This window comes from Aphidius gifuensis, linkage group LG1, assembly GCF_014905175.1.
Source record: "Aphidius gifuensis isolate YNYX2018 linkage group LG1, ASM1490517v1, whole genome shotgun sequence".
NCBI lineage: Eukaryota > Metazoa > Arthropoda > Insecta > Hymenoptera > Braconidae > Aphidius > Aphidius gifuensis.
This window is the reverse complement of record NC_057788.1, coordinates 22,034,381-22,056,331: the sequence shown is the minus strand read 5'-3', so window position 1 is coordinate 22,056,331 and position 21,951 is coordinate 22,034,381. Positions and strand designations below refer to the sequence as shown.

Below are 21,951 nucleotides of genomic sequence, written 5' to 3'. Positions count from 1 at the left end.
TTACTTTTTTTTCGAGGGAGTTTACAACGTATGCTGAATAAGGGAAGGTGATGCAAGTGATATACATGTGACAAACATTAGAAATAAAACGAAAGCGTTGTCAACGTTTTCCTCAATTCAATTTACTACACCTGTATGAAGTAAGTCCGTTCATCAGAGTAACCTCAAACCTTGTACTTCATCCTTTGCAATAGTGTGGTAGAGGTATCCCTATTAGAAGTTTTAAACAAACTTTACTTATTTACTATCGTTGCTATAACTTGCTAACTGCTAACTTCACATGGTCTCATTTAAAAGCTTTACATATTATATGCAAAAACAATCATATTTTAGATTTATTAAAACTGTCTTTTACTTTTTTATTTTTTAAAATATATCAGGTATCGATGATATTTCAAATGACAAGGTGATCGAATTTTTTCGAATGGATTTTAAATTACATTCGAATATTTAAACGCTTGGAATTTCCTACTCACTTTTTTCACTGTGCAACAATTGTCAACAAGCCGAAATAAAAAAAAACAATTTTATTTAAATAATAAACTGGTTCAACAGTTAATAACAATCTCGCTTTAGCTAAACCAATCTTAATTATATTCTGAAACAGATTTCTAACCGCACACACCCAAATGTAAACGCAAGTTCAAACGACTCGAATATTTGACAGAAAATATTTGAAACGATACTAAAGAATTTGGTCATCTAAAAATAATAATAAAATAGATTTTATAAATTTCTAAACTCACCCTTACTGCAGTTGATGCTGCAACAATTATGCAATTCCATCTGCAACACAATTAAAAAAAAATTGTACTATTAAAATGAAAAATACACTTGCATATTTTTGTCAAGAAAAAAAATCAAAAAAATGAAAAAAAAATATACAGATAAGACTAGTCGAATCAAAAAAATTAACCAAGTAATTTTTTTATTGGAAAAAAAATTAATCATGGATCTAATTATACCATGAATTAATTTGACATGTAAATTTATTATTTTCATCGAGCTTTCAAGAGTTCGACATTAGATAATCATCAAATAATCAAGCAAATTTTTACCCCAGCACAATATCGATCACAAATAAAATCGTAAAAATATTTTAGCTCCAAAAAAAAATATTATTTATAATTAAATTAGAAATCCAAAAATACTTGAATATCCATTATACTATTCTTTACTCGTGCAGTTAGCAAAAAATCATTATATATTAAGTACAGAAAAAAAAATAAAATATAAAGTTTTCTTATTCTTTTTTAAAGTCATTGTTAAAGTAAATCTCCATAAACTCAGCAGGAATATATAAAGGTATCAAAGAATTAACAGGAGCTCACATTGTTGGTAGTCATTGTGCACACTCGTGGCTATAGTACGAAAATTAACTCAAAAGCTTGACCAATGGTCAAGGCTCCACTGTAGGGGGGTACAATACTGACTTACTACGTTTATTGTTTAAATTTGTGTAATTCTGTTTATGGCTCGAGTATGTCTATGTACAAATCAAGGGTGCTGAAATCGCCTCGGGCTTGTCAATGGTGCAGTATGAATGCAATTAGCACCTATATGACAAAAAAAAAATGAAAAAAAAAGAAGATTTTTATAGCTCTCTGGTAAGCTATATTGCAACCTAATGAGGTGACGTATATAATTGCTTATTTATATTCAACTGACCGCACGCGAGATATTGTTATATACCAAGTGAGCTTGGCACGTTGATACAGATTGAAATAGAACATACACACACGAGTATGAAAGACACTATATATATATTACATATGGGGTTTTTTTGTCATTTATACAAATGACAAATTTAATTTGAAATTTCAATTCTTTGCGTGTAGTTGATATATTTTTTGGAATAATACAACTGATATTTTTGTGTGAATCGTATAATTTTTACTTTGTGTAAAAAAAGTAAAATGCAATGACCTTTTGATGTAACTACATACATGTTTATTGTTATTCATGTCTTTTTTTGGGCAACCAGTTTTTTATTATATGAATAAACCACTTCGATTGAATAAAAACTAGAGTGACGCCCGCATTTTTCAACGTCCAGTTTAACCAGTTTTTGAATATACTTGCCAACAGACAACAATCAACGAGTATCCAAATGTTGATTGTATTCATATGTGTTACACTATATGTGAGCAGATGCGAATCACTATCTCATAATATATATACCCATAGAAATTTGATCAGGTTTCTTAATTTATATTTTTATATTCAAAAAGCTACAAAAATTAAAACGTTTTTTTTTTTTTCGTTCTTGTAGATAAATTCGAATTATTTTTAATATTATAATGCAATGGCCAGCAAAATTTTATCAATAAATAATTTTTCTTTTATTATAAATAAATAACAATTAAAAAATTTAATAAAATATTTTTGGAATTACAAAAAAATTGATGTTTATTTATTAATTATTATTTTATTTTTATACGAAGATATTTAGCAAGATCTTTATGTTTTCGATTGACGAAATATTTTACAGAAATTATAAAATAACGTAAAAAAAACATGACAAAATCATCAAGTTCTTACCACGCAGATTATCATATTTTTTTTTTTTTGTAAATTAATGTAAAACAGGTTTTTTAAAAATTATTTTCCCTGATATTCGATGTATAAATTTCGCCCCTTTGAAAAATATATATTTTTTATTCTTTAGACTAGTTTCTTCTCTGTCCATTCATTTCCTTTTTTTTTTTTTTTATTCAACCGAATAAACTGACCTTTCTTTGATTGTCCATCTTCCCTGTTTGTCGCGATGAACTGGTTTCTATATTCCCAATACATTCTCAACTCACAGCTGATGTCCACAACCGGTCAGTTTATTCGTGGGGTAAATTACTTGAGTAGGGGTAAGAGTCTCATTCGGACAATCGTTCAATTTCTCTGGTTTTCAAACTATCCTATATATATTCATTCAAGTCTTTTGACCAGTCAACTTTTATACTCATACGCAATCGGTATATATGTTATAATTTTTTTTCGGACGTTAAATCTTATGAAATTAAAAAAAAAAGAAAATAAACTTTTTTCTGTTTTAACAAAAAAATTATATATAAAATTAAAATTATATTTTTTTTATCAAAATTTATAACAGTTTTTGATTCTGGGAATATTTCATTTATCATAAAAATCGTGAGCAATTTTTATATTTTAATTTTATCGTTAGCAAAAGAGCTTTTTTTATTGTTTTCTTTCTTAAGCTTTCGATAGGTATGAGAACAGAAATAATACATTTCTTTGCATATATTAATATAATTCCAATAATATTATACGAATTATGAAAAAAAAATATGTTATTTTCAGTGTTTTTTTTTTTGCTATCGAATTTAAATTGTTATTATTATTATTATTATTTAAGCTTCAATGACTAAGCATATTATATTCATCTTCATGAAAAACTTTTTTATAATAAAATACTAGCTGTTTAACTATTCCTGTTCTGTGATATATATACAATTTGGAGATTGTTGAATAACTATTTCGATGCTTAACTTGAGTCGGTTTGGTTGGTCGCTACCATGGTCAAGAGCACTTACAATTATCTTATCGATTTTCTGTTATACTTTTTTGAAATTATACTTGTTTTATTAGTTAACTATGAATGATTTATCTAAATACTTTTTCAGATATTTTAGAAACTTTATACAATGGTTTTATTCGCACGAAATTATCAATAAATTGTTTTTATTGTAGAGAAAGGTATATTAATTTTTGTTTAAATTCTTGCTTTTTTTTTCTTAGCAAGATGCATGCATGCGTAATTCTTTCCTTTTTCGCTGCTAAAATTTTCCATGTTTTCGGTACGCTACTGTATACTATTTTCAATATTGATTATCGAAAGTTATGTTAAAAAAGAAAAAGCTCGTTTTCAAAACATTCGTCATCAACATAAATACTCATCTAGTATATTTGTTTCCAGACAAATATTTGTACTGCCCCGCACTATATGATTTCGAGTTTCAGAATTTATAATATATATATCTGATGTCACCATCTCGACTTGCGCATGGAAATAATTTCAACTACTACACATGCATTGACACTTATAAAGACGACGTGGTTTTTTAATCATTGCTTGATTTATCAAGAAAAACGATTTGATATTTTTTTAGATATATCCTTTGAGTCTTTCTCCAAGTCTTGTTTGTTGCACCGATACTCGATAAAGCATTCAATTCCTCAGTAGCTGATTCCTAAATATTTAATCCGACAATAAAAGCTCGGGTACAATTTGTTTTTTCGCAAATAATGATCTTGAATCATTACGAAAATTTATGAGATTAAACAAGGCACTTGAATAATCATCAAATAAATTTTATTTTTTTTATTTAAACATACGAACAGCTAGTTTCCATTTGCTGTATTTTTTTTCAATCTTAAACACTACCAAATGTCTTATTTGAAGTGGTACATTACGAAGGTAATTATCATGCTTGCTTAATTACTTTAATTAAAACTAAAAGTAATAAAATTGGCAAAACAATTGTGCTTTTATTTCGAGAAAAGAATTTAATTTTCTTATTTTTCATTTGACTCAAAATTTAAATTAAAAAAAATATCGATTTACCAAAAACAAAAAATATTGTTGTTATAATTTTAACATAAAAATTTTATATTTATATTTTATCCAAATGCATATACAAATGGAAAATATAGTCTTAGTTCTTTTACTACCATTCTATATCTTCCTTGTCAGTATACAAAGGGCGGAGTCGTGGCATTTGAAAGCGTTGCTATACTGCCACCCTCGTCTTGCTAAAGTTTCTTCTACCTCACACATAGTAGAAGGGGTAGGGAATATAAAAGATAAAAACTTAGCCGCCGAGCAGCCATTATTGTGCTTATATATACTCTAAATAAAATGGTAATACAGTCAAAAAAAAAAAAAATAAAAAAACTATCAACAAGCTTGCTACACAGTTACTTGGAGCGATAGAAATATTTTTTTTTTTATCAACGAACATACAAGTTTAATTTTTTTGATAAAAGATTATAATGGCTTCAGTTGTATTATCATTATTTTCAGCATAAGCTGACTATTTTTTTCCAGAATAAATAATGAGAAATTTTTTGTTTTGATAACGCTTTAATAATAAACTTTACCATGTGATAAGAAACATTATTATTTTTTGTTTTTCTGCATCGAAAGAACATAGAAAATGGAAAACAGTTTCTGAGAAAATCTATATGCAAATAAATAGGAATGGGAAATGAAGAAATTTCTCGATTTTACAGTATCCAAGATCTCAAGCACTTTTACTATATATTATATAGCTGCATTGTATTGCTGTATACACACGTTGCTAAGCATTATCTTATAGAAAATATGCAAAATTTATATAGAAGAGATTCGATAAGACTTTGGTCCATGCAAAATCTTGTTTACTTGTCTTGAAACTTATATATATATATATTCATTTTATACCCCTTTCAAGCTTCTATATACTATTCACATCTCAAAACACCAATGAAAGTATAATAACAAAGACAATAAAGACGATAAATTATATCCTAAAATTTCTATTCTCTCAAAAACTCTTTATACTTTAACTCTAACCCTTTGTCTGATTTTCCAACCAATTCAACATCATCTTCTTCTCTATCTCTTTGGCTATTCCAAAGTACTTGCTTTTGTCTATTTATATCTATTCCCGAGGCTAACGTTGGTTTGCTGCAGGTGTCGTCAAATTATAATTGCGAGTTGTGTATATATATAGCCAAAAAATAAACAAAAAAAAAAACAACGACAATTAAACTAAGATTATAGACTGCAAACTCAAGAATTAAATTTACTCAAAGCAAATAAATATTTTTATCTATAAATCCATTCAATAAAGCTGTAGTAATATTTTTTTTAAAACTGACAAATGTTTTAGAGAGTGTAAAAGAGAGTGATAATATATAGAAGACGACAGTGTTTTGTGTTGACTGTATCTGTCATACTTGACACTGGGTTTCTTACTTGTCATTCAACCACAAATCTTATATCATCACAGGGAGATTTTCATACTTCATCAACACCTTTGAATATATAATAAAATGTTAATTATTATATAAATTGAATTTTGATATTTATGTATTTTTTATTTTTTTATATATAATTGATTCTTCATGCATGAAATGATGTGAAACTATATTCATACAAAATTTCAAAAGCGACAGTGTAAAGCTTTCGTGAAACGTGACCCCTTCCACTAGTGCGTCATCTAATCTTATTCAAAAACGTAATTTCACTAACTATTTCTAAGCTAGTCTATTAAAATTCTCAGCACATGGCGACATGTTGAGTGCGTTGAAAATGAAGGTTGGCCATATAGTTTCAAGTGAAGGAAAGTAGAAGAAAGACTTAGTAAAAAGACTATGATACTTGAAAGAATAAATTTACTTTTTTTTACTCAAAAAAGAATTTTAGTTATATATAGACAAGTTTTAAAAATTAAAAATTCATTGATTGAATTAGAAAAAGCTTCAACTAGATGAGTCAATCGTTGAAGGAATTGATGGTAATGTGCTCTGAAGAGAAATGAATCGGTTGAGAGAGATCATTTGCTTTCTCAAAATTTTTATCTAGTCTGGCCATGGAAATTTTGCCAGTTGGAATAACTAAATCTGTATTTGCTTACGATCAGGTTTAAATAAATCTCTTCTATAATACAGCAAAAGTTATCATAACGTTTCTATTATCTTAAAGTTAGTATAATGCTAATATAGAAGAGACTTGATATCGATAAATTAACAATGAATTTTCTTAATAAACCCGCATGTTTATTCAACTATCATATGGATAGTTTCAAAAACTACAATTTTTTTCGAACGTGAAACAACAAAATGATACCTCTATACATCTCAATTGAATAGAAGAGCTGTTTAGGTCTAGTTCTTATCATTGTATATACTAGAGGAAGTAGTGACCAGTCCAGTCTAGAATTTTCAGCTGCAGAGTAGAGCTGTTTTGGTGTATTAGGGGAACACGATAAATGCCTTGACCAGTTACCCTAATATTTACTAGTATATCAAACTTGAATAACTAGTCGAACGAGAATAATAATATCGAAAGATTATACTTCTACTAAAAATTGTTTGTACATACATAACTGTAAAAGTGTTCAAGTTAAAAATATATTCAGTTTCTTAATAATTTCGTTGATAAAAATGTTCTAATATTTCTTGGCAAAGTTGTTCTTATTCATTTCAGTAGTGTGTTACCCTAAGCTATACAACAGAAAGCAAGTTAAGCCTAACAAGTATTTTCCAGAAACAATAAAATTATTAATAAACTAAATCTTTGAAAATTAAACATGTGCAGAGTTGATATTGTTGAGGTTAGGGCTCATTATTAAAATTAATATATTATTTTTATTGCAAGTTATTTTATATGGAGGTTAGGGTAGCTTAGTGAAACATGTCTTGTGCTCCTTCAAATACATTGGAACAGCTCTACTACTGAAGCAGTAAATTTATCCCACATGTAATATAAAGAGGGAAGCTAAAGTTGAGGGTGATTGATCCCACTACTATTTTTTACTTGGAAAATTCTAGATGATATAATTATAACACGTCTCGTTCTCTGAAATATTTGAGGTACACACACGTGTTACTTTGTTTCACGTGTTCAAAATTTTTTTTGAGTTGATAGCATTACTCTCGAGTTTTGACTCCTGGTGAGCTGAATTTTTTTTTATTTCAATATATGAATATTGTTAACTATATACTACCCAAAATGGAATAGTAATTTTGAGTACTTGACGCTATACATCGAAGCCTCGCTACAACTCGAGGTGCTCCTTTGCTTTACTCAACAAACTAGTACTCCAATAAGATCGTAAAAATAATATTGTATACGATGCACATATAATTACCAGGCCCAAGAGTATGTTACAGAAATTGCTGAGTATGGAGAAATTGAATTTTGTATATTTCACAACAAGCAAAGTGCACTTTCTCCATTCACGAATAACCAAGAAAATCAAATTTCGTGAATCATTCAGGAAAGATAGATGTGAAGCTATTGTCATGAAGTGCATAATAATAATAAGAACAATATAGAATTTATAGAGGCAAATTTCTTCAAGAGGTCGTGCCAAGATACACACTTTTGTAAGGGTGAATTTACAACATGGAGGTCTTCTTGATAATACAGTTATTGTTTCAAACATAACTTTTCTTCTACTATATGGGCATTAATTATGCGTAAGAAGTACCAGCTAATTTTTAGCTGGTATACGATTGCAGATAAACATTTACAATTATTTTATGAGATAAAAAAAAAAAGATAGTTTAATTTTTGGTAAGAAAATATTGTGGTACTATTATTTAGTAAATTTATTTTCTGTGAGATCAAATTGAAGTTACCAAATGTTCTATTTGAAAAACAGGAAATTTTAAATATACATATTGAATACTATATGTATAGGATTTTGAAATGCAATGTTTGAAAAAAAAATCCAATCAATTGAAGTTAATTAAACTGAATCAACAGAGGAGATATACAGATTAATTTTATGAACCAAATATGTAAAATAAGTAAATTTCCACGCAAATCAATACATGTAAACATTTTTGGAATATTAATTATAGATAGTAAACGAAAATTCCTCAAAAGAAAATTAATGGATAAAATAATCATGTAGTCAAGTATGTGGCTGCATATATTCATAAAAGTTTGTAAAATTTGTTCAATATATTTTCCTCTTTCAATATGAAAAATCAATTTTTATATATAAAAAAAAACCGTATTTAATCTTCGTCTTATTAACAATTAATTAATTAGCATGTACATATTTGAAGAGCTTTTACAGCTTCGTTTTGTAACAGCAATTGAAACGAGCTTCATTCGAAAACATTCCGAAGAAATTTCATAATTTTTCCAAGAATTTCATACCATAATGTAAAATCAACTGTGAAATATATTTGAAGTAGCTTTTGATCTTGAGCACAGAAATTATTAGCTATTAAAAAATATAATCATATTGAAAATATTTAAAAATCCATCTTGGAAATACCCCTGGTAAAAATTAGCCTCATCTACAAGCATTTCAAATTAACTTGGCAACTGACGCGACTGTCTGATTTTTAAGACATCAAGAATTACAACCCCTCGAATATTCAAGTAAAGTTAAATCCACAGGAAATGTTATTTCCAAATAATTTTTACAAGTATTACAAGTCAGTAATAATAACTCAAAAAATTATTACATCAAGAAACTTGAATATTCTAAGATTTTAGTTACAAAAGCAAGTTTCTTCGATTGTGGCCCCTAAAACTTGTTAATCTTCGTCTTTAATCATAGCTTTAGAAAATCCTTTTCAACAAAGTTACCGAAAAATATCTCTAAGGAGTCACGTCTTGCAATAAATTGCACCCTTTTGCTCTAAAGTAAATCGAATAAAGTCTCAAATTAAATACAAAGCTCTCCAGTATTCCGCGCACAACATTTTAGAATATTCAGCATTTTGCCGCGCACATACATAGATATATGTAAATTATATATATATACTATATATCGATGCATGCTTTAGTATTATACAAGAAGAACCAAGTAAAAGGAGACTAGGACTGTAGATAAGGATGACAGAATGGATTGAGAAGAAGGTAAAACATTGGAGACAAAGCACGGCTTCTCTGTATTTAATTACTTTCTCAGTGTACGACTTCAGGTCCCTGATAAATGAAAACTATTCTTCTTTCTATATACCTGCATTCTTAAATTATACTATTTTTCATATTATAAAAAATAACAACTAGCAAAAAAAAATAATTAATAACATTTTTAAATTATTCATAATTAAGGAATAATTAATAGAAAAAAAATATAATTATTTTTATATACATAAAATATATGGTCATCATTATTTACATATTTATATTTTTAAATATATTTTTCTTTTTATTGATTATTAAATTTTTCATATGTATATATATTTTTTTTTTCATTTATTTCTAAGCATATTATGGATTATTCTTATTATGTCTATCGTTCTTTACCGTCATGTGCATTTATCTTTCATGCTTTTTGCCCAGCCTCTTTTGCTATTACCCTTTTTTGTTTTCTTTTTCATTCTAATATCTCTTTCTCAATTTTCCCGGCTCTTTTCGTTGAGAGAAACCTTTCCCCTATTTCAGCCTTTTACAATGTCTATATATATACAACCCGGGAGTTCGCGCGGGTATCGCCTTTCATATTCCTTCGAAGGAGTAGAAAATCGTTACGGTACCTTTTGCGCGCGCGCTACTATTAAAACACCTCAAGCCATCTTTGTCTCTCTAACATGAAGGGAAAATCATTTTGTCTTTTGTTTTCCCGTCTCTGAATATACATATAAAGATAAAAAGAAGATGTCTATATATATACTATAGCAGTGCTACGAGACGAGGGTGTAAGTAAGTTTTGAACTGCCTCATGCTTACTCCATATATACTCAGCTTCACAAACCCACCCCATCAAGACGGGCGCGAGTTTCTACCCTAAAATCCCAGAGGGCGGAAAAAGGAGGGATTCTTTTCCTGCCCCTTTCTCGGCTGCGCGAAGATGAATATATACATACATATACACAAATATATATACATAGAATTTCGATGGTTTCCGTAAGAGCCCTGCAAGCTTGCTTGCTTGACTCGGAAAGACCCTCTAGTTTTTCTGGTTTTTTTTTTTTTTTTCTTTTTTTAATAACTGGTATATTGAACCAGAATATACCAACACACTTTACTTGTTAACTGTATGCTGCACATGTATACAAACTAGTCTACAAAATGTCCCGGGATATTTTGAAAACTGGTTATTATGTGACTCAATGTAAATAATTGAAAATAATAAAAATTTTGAGGTCAGATTTCTACAAACGATTGACCAAAAGATGCAACAATCACTTGTGTCAATATATTAAATAACACACTGAAAAATAAAACATTTCTGTGACTGAAAAATAATAATTTTTTTGATCAAGATTTAAGAAATTCATTTCCAGACATGTAAATACGTATTTTGTTTTTTTTGCACGATATAAAATGTTAAAATTTAATAATAAACAAATTAAAATTTATTGTCGTAATATTTTGAATAATTTGAAATATATAAAATTAATTATACATGTATTGTTTAATATCGCAGCCTATCTCGAGTCAAAGTTTCAACTTAAAATTGGAAGGTAAGAGGGTGTGGAAAGTTATGTATGAAGGACTTACTTATACTTATATCTTGTGATATATGCGAAAAGGAAAATGTGTATATATATATATAAACATTCTTAAAAGGGGGAAAGAGAACGACAAGAATTCTAGAAACTTTTACCTGGGAAATTAACGCTAGAAATTAACGATGCCAGCTTGCTTTGAAGTCTCTTCTAAGTCACCTATCCAAAACGCAAGGCTACCATGTACAGCATCAGTGATATTAGTCTCGAAAACTCTGGTAAAATCTGCGATGCAAGTATACGGTTAAACTTTATATATATACACCACTAGTTTTATGAAACAGCGTCTTTTAACAACTGAGAAACAATTTCTGTACCCTTATATGTATAGTTATTTCATTTACTTTGGCAAACAATAATTTTCAAAGAACATAATAAATTAACAAAGTTTTTCTTTCTGTTAATTAATTAATATTTTTTACTAAATAAAAGTATATTTATAATGAAAATAGTTTTTAATATTTAAGCCACAGAAGTTTTTTTATTTTAATTTTTTTTCGTATAAATTGTTTATTTAATTTTAAATAAAATATTTAATAATTCAAGTGTAATTTATTTATGATTTTAAAAGTCATATAAAAAAATTCATCAAATTATTTTAAATATTTTTAAATAATTTCAAATAAAAAATATCTTTAATATACCATATTTTTTAATTTCCATACTCGCTCCTAAAAAAAAAAAAGGGTAGTAGAATTTTTTAAAAAGTTAAATATGCAAATTTCTTTTATTATCCAAACGACAGATCTATATATTCCTAATAATTTAGTATATATAGCTTGAGGCGATTTTCAAATAATTCCATGTATTTTAAGGAAATAAGAGAAGTGAGAATTTTGTGGGTTGGTCGTTAAGACAACCAAGAAGAGTATACCTTTTGTATACAATAAATATATACATTCCAAAATTGTCCATACATATAGAATATACACCTTTCTTGTTTTGTGGAGGGGCTTATCGAAAAGTCCGTGGATGTAACCTCAGGGGTACAGTAATAACTATATATAGAAGGGTGAGAAATATCAACGCTAAGAAATGATAACGGTTCTTGCAAGCCACCTTCCAATCTCAAATTATATTGCCTCGGGAAACCACCCGTATTTGTTTGTCTCACTATTCAGTATTTGTTATCTTATTTATTTACTTAATATTTATATAATTTTATTCTTCGATCGTTCCTCATTTTTATATATGATAATATTTTATTATAAAAAAAAAAAACAAAATTATAATAAAATAATATGCTTTTCTTTTTCTTTTGGTTATTGATTATTTTTTCATGTTCATTTTGATTTTATAATTGAAAAATATATAGAAAAAATTCTATGTATATATTTAAGCCAGATTTAGATCGAATTTAGTCTAACGATATATGATAATTTAAATGTAAGTAGATAACACCTAAAGCACCAAGATTAAGTGAATTATCATTTGACTTTAATGGTGTCTATTGTCATAAAAAAATCAATGTAATTAATTTTTTCAATTCACACAATGAAATTTTGATTGAATAAATTAATTAATTAACATACAGAATATTAAGGTCAATCACTTATAAATCACGGTTTACATAACCGACTTGAATCTCTAAAATTATTTAAAATATCCCGAAATAATGCTCTTGAATTATTTAAAAATAATTTGAGATTATTAAATAGCTCTACACAAAAAATCAAAGTAAAAAAAATAAATAAATTATTCATTTTATTTTGCTTTGCCAGCGAGCTTTAAAGAAAAAAAAAAAAATTGTTTACTCCTCATTCTTCTGGGAGTTGAAAACTCACTCATTATCCATTTATAAATATTTTAAATTATATCATCATATAAAAACCGAAAAAGAAAAAAAAAGAAACAAGCTTGTTATGTTTTATTTTAAAAATAATAATTGTCTTTATACAACCAAGTGAAAAAAAAAAAGGGTCGAAATGTTTTTTCCTTTTTTTTTTCAGATTGCGGAGACAGAAACGATAAAATTAAAAAATTAGAATTAAAAAAGATTCTTTTTGACTGGGTTGAGGATGGGTATATAATATATATCTAGCACAAAAAGCCTCTAATTTCTCCAACAAGGGTGTAAAAAGCAGAGGTGCTGGATTGCCGTCATTTATGTGTGTACGTGACTCTGTATATGTTGTTTCTGAGGTGAACTCTGAATGAGTTTGTGTAAAGACCGTTTGTTGGGTCTATAAAACACCGCTTAGCGTTTTTTTCTTTTTTTTTTTTTTTTTTATATCTCTCACTTCAACGGGGGTAGGTTTAACCTCGTTCAGCTGTTTTTTCCGTCTTTTTCAATCTTTTTCACTCTTCATGTGGAACTCATCCCTCTTTTAAATCCTTAGGGTTATGTAGTTAAAAAAAAAAGGATACAAAAAATAAAAGAAGATCATATAAATTGAATTGACTCAACACGACAATTTTTCCCACAAAATTTTATACACAATGATGATATATATTTTGTATAAATATTAATTAACTAACTCAAAGTTTTATTTGAAAATAATTATCAATGTTTTAATGTTATATTTTATTTAAAACTAAAAAAAAAAAAATACTAAAAACAAAGCATGACTTCAAGAAATTGAATTAATGAGAAAAGGTATTAGAGGTAAAGTTTAGTATCCTTTTGCAACCGGCACTAATCTGCGTGCATTAAAAGTTAAGCGGGTTAAGCAAAAGGTAACGGGCCGAGCACTGTTTTCTACCTATATTAGATTTCTAAGTTTTCACGTATGTGTAAGAGTTATAGTGAATGAGGAAAGAGAATATAAGGGCCGAGTCAGGATAACGCTATTATATGTACAACTGTACTCCATCTAGGAACAACACTATCATCACCGCAGCTTTCCATTACGACTCTACTAATTGTATATATATATTTAAAAAAATTTATATGACAGTCGATTATAGCAGACACATTGTGTCAGTGATCTAGAATATATGGCACAAATAATTTCAGAGGTGATAGTATTATCTTTCGATCGATTCGCATGAGATGTAATTTTTTTTCCATCTTACATGGCTATTTTCAAAAAATAATGAGTCGTTGAAAATGCACAGATATAAGTCAAGTATAATTACTCGATTATTTTTTTAAAATAACGACAATTACAAATGAAATAATAATAATAATTAAAAAAAACAAATAAATGATAAAATTCCATATAAAAAATTGAATAAATAAATATTAATTTGATTACATAAGTGATAGAGATTAAAATCAAATTATCGATTAAAATTATCAGACGTATTACTTGGACGTAATTATATTTGTAATTTTTAATTAATTTTTTAATAAATAATTATTCCTAAAATTACTACATGATTTAGAATATGATTTTTATATTCACCTGCAGCATAGGTTTATTTTTTGATTAAACTTATCTCATTGGAAAATAATTTAGGTTATAATTTTACAGTTTTTAGAGATATAGAATTTTATGGGTTGGCTAGCTAATGTTCATTCATTTTTATCAACATAGTTTTGCCGGGTAATAAAAATAATTTTTTAGTAACTCTATACTGTTTAAGGTTTTTTTTTTTTTCAACTGTAATGTTGGCTTGTCTTGTCTCTTTATAATAATATTAGCCTGCAACCTTGGAAAATATATTTCCCAAAATTGATTACAAAAAATGTATTCATACGAAAAAAAAAAAAAAAAACGAAAACAGAATTATTCTCTACAGTGAAATAGCAATTTATTTTCAAAGAATTATAAGTTTAATGAACGTAGCAGATGTATAATAGAAATACAAGTTCTTGGAAACATCCATATTCAAATATATATATGAAGAAAAATGAAGAAAAAATTTGTATATTAAGACAAAGGGTCTCATCAGTGAGTTCATGTCTTACATAGAGTTGCGTGTTTATGTGTTTAGAATAAATTTAAGAAATAAAACTATCAAGAAAGGGGTTGATAATATATTTCACGACGACTCACAGAGAAAACATAGAAATACTAAGCAAATAGAAGAAAATATAAAACGACTTGGATAATGACTTGTAGGTTATATCGTTCTACAACGAAGGAAGATAGTATACCGCCATCTTGCTTTCGCCTCACTACTTATAATTATTGATGTGGCCCGAACTTTATATAAACTCAAAACTCGTATCTCTGGCTCTGTCAGCATCCTTCTCTTCGCCTTTTACCTTGCCTCGTACCACCAACCCCCAATGCCTCTTGCTTGCTCCTCTCTCAACTCTTTCCTACCCTTGTTCCAAGCAACAGCAGCAGCAGCAGCAGCATTTCTAATACAGGCCGAGAAAACCCCCACCATCATAGACTCACCAACCACGCAGCAGGAGGAAATTGTTGGAGTTTTCAAAGTCTGACGTGCAGGATATTATGAACAGGGCGGGGGAGAGAAAGAATCACAAGGGGGATGAATATACAGGGGGGAAAAGAAGGGTGGTAGGTAGAAGTAGATCGAGACCAGAGGGAAAACCAGGCAAGGCATAACCTCTGCGAAAACTATACCCACCTCGGCTCGACTCTCTTCTCCTCTCGTATTACCCTTAACAAAGTCTCGTCCGCTTCTAACCATACCAACGTAACTCCTTCTTCTATCCTACGTTCGCGGCCAAATCCGCCCACCCATTTATATTATAACGAAAACTATATTTTAATATAAACATATATATATATTTTTTTTTTTAAATATAATATAAATATTTTTCAAAGATGTAATTAAGATGCATCAACATCTGAAGATCTTTGCTTCCATCATCTCATCACATACATAAGACGAATTTCTTTTTCCTTTTTTTTCCTTCTTTTCAGGATTTTCTTATTTTCGTATACGTAAAAGGATACTGCTTATTATTATCAACTTGATTATTAGAAATTTCAAACTACGGAGTTATATAAGTTGAATATATCAAAAATGAATATATTTCTTTGACTTACTTTTGAAAGACGTTAATTCTGTTAGACACGCTCTGTTGCAGCAAAGTTTTGTGGATAATTTATGCGACAGGCATACAGTTGCAGTCTACATTGGACGAGTTTATCGTAAGGGGTGCAGTAGCTTGCATAGAATAGTATAGGGCACCCTATACCAAACTATATATGTGTATATAGTTGAGTAGAAGTATAAGCTTTCCTCTCGCAAATGAGGTAATATATATACAAAAGCTAATACCGCCAAAAGTTGCCAACTTGGATGAATCCCGGTTACCAAAAACTCTCTTCTCAGCTTCATTTTCTACCATCGCCTAGAGGCTGCAGCTTTTTATGAAAACTCGTCGTCTTCGTCGTTCATGTTTTAATATATGTATATACATTTGATAAAAATTTTAATATTTCTTATCAATATGGTATTTTAATTCAAGATGAATTTATATTTATATGTATTTACCAATTACTTATTTTATATCTATTTTTATAGATTATTAAAAAAAGCAGTATAAATTAATCTTAGCTTTATTAATTTATTGGATTACCAGTAATTAATGTCAACTTTAATCAGAAGCAAGATTTTATCGATCATCAACGATTAATAACTAATAAATTTAATTATTAATTATTAAATTAAAATTTACTAGATAAAAAAAAAATATAGAATTTCTTTTTTTGTAAGTCACATAAAATTGTTGTTAAATATTTATAAATAAATGAGCACATTAATTAAAATTTTCGAATTATAAACTTGTAATAATAACATTTTTTTTTACACCCTCAATTTTTTTTTAGGCTAAAATATATAATCGATCGATAAATGGGTGAATTTTCAAGCTTCAATAAGTCTCCAGTAAAGTCATTCAAGCATTGAAAAATATTAAATTTTTTCATATATATAGCTACTAGTTGAATGCCTAAACTTTTCAACTAAATTGAACCCAGGACAAGGGGCAGTGTGTTTTTACTGTAAAAAATATATTATACCGGACTGACCGGATACATAACATGTTTCCGAAGCAACAAATATTATCAAATAAACCAAAAGCCTAAAACATTGACTGTTTTTTTGGCTTGCCACATAAAGTATATTATATTTTTCGATAAAAAATATCTGTCTACATGATAAAAAGCATTTGTCTACATATTAAATTAAAAAACTGCTTTTTAATATACTAAATATCATTTTAAAAATAAATGCAAATCATTGCTGTCATTATTTATTTTTATTTTTTCAGGTTGATATATAATTAGTAATAAGACTTTTGTGCTTATTTTATAAAAATTCAGTTCAATAAACTTGACAATGAAAATATATATATATATATGTAAAAAGGGTAGAAGCTTTGACGTTGCAATAACGGCTAATGAATATTCATTTCTTGCTAGTTTCTTAAGCACAGCGAGCAAACGCAAAAGTAGAGGGTGAGTTAGAAGAAAGAGCAAGGTTTAAGACGTGAGTATATGAAGGTGGTGGAGAAGAGTGTTTGGTCCCGGTCCCGGTAACGAGAAAAGAGAGAGCTTCACCAGTTTTGAGAGAAAGGAGGGTCTACTTTTAAGCATCAAGGAAGGGGAATTTGGATCAATGCCGAGACCACGCCTTTTGCGTCTTACATGCTACCCGGGATTTCCTTTGCTTTTCCACATTTTACCCACACTCTTATTTATATATGCCTGACGTTTTTCCCGCATATAAGACAAGCTCAACAACTTTGCTCAAAAAATTTTTAGTTTGTAAAAAAAGAAAACTTCAAAAATTATAATTAATTTCATAATATAAACTCTATATATATTCTATGCCATGAATAAAGATATAATTAAATATAATAATTATAATAATTCTGTACATGGATGCTTTTGTAAATTAATTTTTAATAAAACCTACAAATATTTCTTATTTTATATATAAAGATGACTTTTTGAATTTTTCTTTGAACAAAGATTATCATGTATTATTATTAAATATGAATCTTAAGACTAATTTATTCTTGTGTAAATATTTTATGGAATTTATGAATAATATTACTAAAAACGTTGCAACTATAAATAGATAAAATTTATTCAAAACATGTATTTATATATAATAATAACGATGAAAAAAAAATAAAAATATAACATTGGAAAAGTAAAATATAATTTTCAAAAAAATACTCATTGCATTTTATTTACTTCGACACCTTGTGTTACATGAAAATAACAATCAAAAGCTTTTAGCGTTTTTTACTAAACAAAATTAAGCTTCTCGTGTATGACTGAAACATGCTGTCAGATGTACATCTGGTCATACGAGAGATTAGGTCAATGATATGAAGAGTAAGTACGAAAGTCGGTCAAGCCAATTTAAGCTGTAATTATACTCGCATGTTGTGGTTCAAATCTAATTTGACTGAAATTTTTTTATTCTTAGTTGAATCAACATATACAGTTAAGTTTCATGAAGATACACTTCAACCAATATTAGACTAACAACATGCTAGTGTAGATTAAGAAAACCTACACCAAATATTGGTCAATAATTAATTTACACAGATGATCAATTGTTAATATAGTTCTATGACAATATATATTATATTCTTGTTTGAAAATCAATAATCAAAGAAGCACTCGGGATCATTCTATCACTTTCGATAAGGAGTCAAGGTTAACTGCTAGAAGGCACATACAATCGATATTTAATAAATGTGAACCTTGGTCAGAAAATTCGGTTAGTTTGAGGCAGGAATATCATGAGAATGGAAAACATTGAATGAAAAGCAGAGCTCAATGTTTACAGTTTGTATACACTGGTGAGTGATAGGCCAATGAGCCATTTTGTTAAGTAAATCATTCAACTATATTACAATGTTGAAAATACAAGTATAATCGAACGATATTTATACTACGAAAAGATCGATCCATGAAGGTTACAAGCTTTATATTTTTAGAAAACAAAGTACATTGAGAAGGTCAGTGTTGAATGGAGTAATTTCATTATTATCATTTTTAATTAGTGTGGCATTGAACTTTATTTTTGATTATTTTAAAACTGTCAGAATTGTCATGGCAGTTTTTTATTTTATATACATCCCATCATGTCAATTCATCGGCTCTGATGTAATTAAAATAGAGACAAATTTTTTATCACGAATATTTATTGTGGCATTGGAAAAATTGATAATATATTTGCAAATAGCATTATGGGAAAAAAAATTAGAGTGATGATATTGAAATAAGCAATCTTAAGATCGTAAAGTTCGGTTGGTTTTATACAAGGACTCTGTCAATATTGGCGAGCCTTAAAAACTCTACAGGATTTTTTTCATTTTTAAAAATACCACAAGTGGCAGCACTCTGCACCTACGCATATTTGCAGTATTTATTGTTACGTATAAAACAGCATTGCTATTTTAAAAAGGTATTTTATACAGAGAGAAATTTTTGATAGGACAACTTGTTAGCTATTGTTGAGGTAAAGGTTGTCGGTCTTACCGACTGTTGTTTATCGCGACAAAAACTAGATTGAAAGTTGATAGTGTATGAAATATGTGTTGTTAGTAATCTATATCTATACGAAAGTAAATGTATTCAAAACATTTTTACTGACATTGCATTTGGATGTACTTCAAGATAGAAATAAATTTACTTAGATATAGATTACATGTGAATGTACATGTAAATTAAATTTAGCACAAAAATTCTATATTTTAAAGTTGATAAAAGGGACAATGTTCTGTTATGTCCTGAAACCTGAATTGGCATCGAAGAGTCTTTTTGAAATTGTGACCCATCACATGATATCAAATTGAAGGGAGTAATAATTAATTAGTAATTGAACATTGATTTAAAAGAACAAAAAACAATATCAAGAAAAACAGAGGAGCTTATAATTTTAGTTGCGAATACAAGACTGAAAAATAAAGTCATAATTCTCATGATCAAAATTACAAGACTCTTCCTTGTAAGAAGAAACAATATGGACCACAACTACAGCAACTTGAATGTGGGATATCCTTCTTCGAAACGAAGAATTTTTAAATTTACTGAAGATTGAACTTTACTAATAATTTGAAACATTATCGATTCATGATATTCTCACAAACAAATTAAAAAGAATTTTTGAAATCTAGAAATTACATATACAAAATGTCTTTGACATTCTTGCACAAAGAATCTTAATATAGCTATAAATTAAAAAATTCAACGTACATATAATTCGAGTATTAGATTTTAGGCAAATCCTAAGAAGCTCAGTCATTGAATTTCTCTTGAGTAAAACAGAGAAATGTCTAGCAGCGAGAAGCAACCCTCACGACCGTAATTAATATTTATCCCACCCTCTTACAACGTCGTGGGTTTTCGAGACCCAGGATCTCAGCCGTTGCCAATATCTTTTATTTATTTTTTCTCGTATTTTTATTTTTATATATATACATACAACACATACACATATATTTTCAATACTTAGTAAATCCCCTTGAAAATCCTAGCATGTTCCTTGTAAAATCTAATATCTGAGGTAGCAACTCGCAGCCTGGTTCTCTCCTTTAGCCTCATATAATTTATCCCTTCTCTTGTTTAACCACTTGCTTTTCTGAAAGGACTGTGGAGGAAAATAACGACATCCTGGCTGGGCCGTATCGAGTAAAAGACAAGGTGGAGAAATTGGAGAAAGGTTGAAAATTCTCGGGTATGCCGAGAGCAACAAAACTCTATACGGCACCCACCACCTAAGAGGGTTGATAAAGTAAAATTTTCTATGTATATAAAGGATGTATCATATATGTATATATACTTGAATATGGTATATATGAAACATCGAAAGGTAGAAAATGAGAACCTAAGCCTGTTGAGTCCAGGAACCCTGCTTTTACGCTAGGGAGTTTCTCGAGGGGCGGCGTCAAGACGCTGAACCATCCAACCAATCCCTAACAACCCCTTTAACGAAGCCAAACCCCTATTCGTCTATCTAAATTTCTTGCAGCCGTGCCCACAATTTCTAAAAAATATAGAGTTAAAGTTTTAACCCCCATTGTGGGGCTGAATATAGGGCAAAACATTTATTTTATATTAAGGATACTGGCCTTATTACTATCGGGTATACGAAATTATTAGTTTAATTTTGTAAATTTTATTGTTTCTTGAGGATTCATAAATTTAAGAAGTATAACCTGTGTTGTAAATTTTTTATTTACATAATTAAAAAATAACTTTTTAGGGAAGAGTACCTCAAAAAAAAAATATAAGTTTCAGTTAATTTTAATTTCAATAAATAGTTACATTAAATAAATTTTGGTTCAGAGTATACTTTAAAGAATTGAAATTGTTTTTCTTTTCTCAAGTCATTATTTATAGCTACTAACAAAATTGTTTTTATTTGATTATTTAAATATTCGCGCTCGATGAAATAAGGGTATAGCTGAGATTTCACCCCAAAATAAACATATTTATATAGCGTCCGAGAAGAGTTGCGCACGAGACCAAATGAGATATCAGTAAGATTCTCTGTCCAAGTAATTATGTGACATTATCGATTCATGAGTTGATAAATTCAAAGCTCATGAGCTTTTAAAAATTTTATTTAGACCTAACGTGAAATTGAAACCACATGGATTGACAGTAAACCAGATAAATCATAAAAACAGCAACGTAAGAAAAAAAATGCACTGAATTTTTAAACAATTTGTCAATATTATACCAATCCGTGAGTCAAGATCTTTCTTTTAGTAATCAACTATTCAACCACTTGACGAATCAGTAATTTGCAATTTGTTGTATAATCTCAAATAAAATATAATTAGATAATAGTTTATATAAAATATTATTTTGATATGTTTTTTTATATATTTACTTATATATATTATTAACGAAA

The 21,951-nt window shown here is 28.4% G+C and overlaps 1 long non-coding RNA gene across 2 annotated transcripts in view; it reads right to left on the bottom strand.

Moving 5' to 3' along the window:
* Nucleotides 1-21,951, bottom strand: part of LOC122852633 — a 66,438-nt gene that overhangs the window by 28,097 nt on the left and 16,390 nt on the right. For both annotated transcript variants that reach the window (XR_006373839.1, XR_006373838.1), the window contains exon 6: nt 747-786. This is a non-coding gene — a long non-coding RNA (uncharacterized LOC122852633). The remainder of the gene's footprint in view (nt 1-746; nt 787-21,951) is intronic.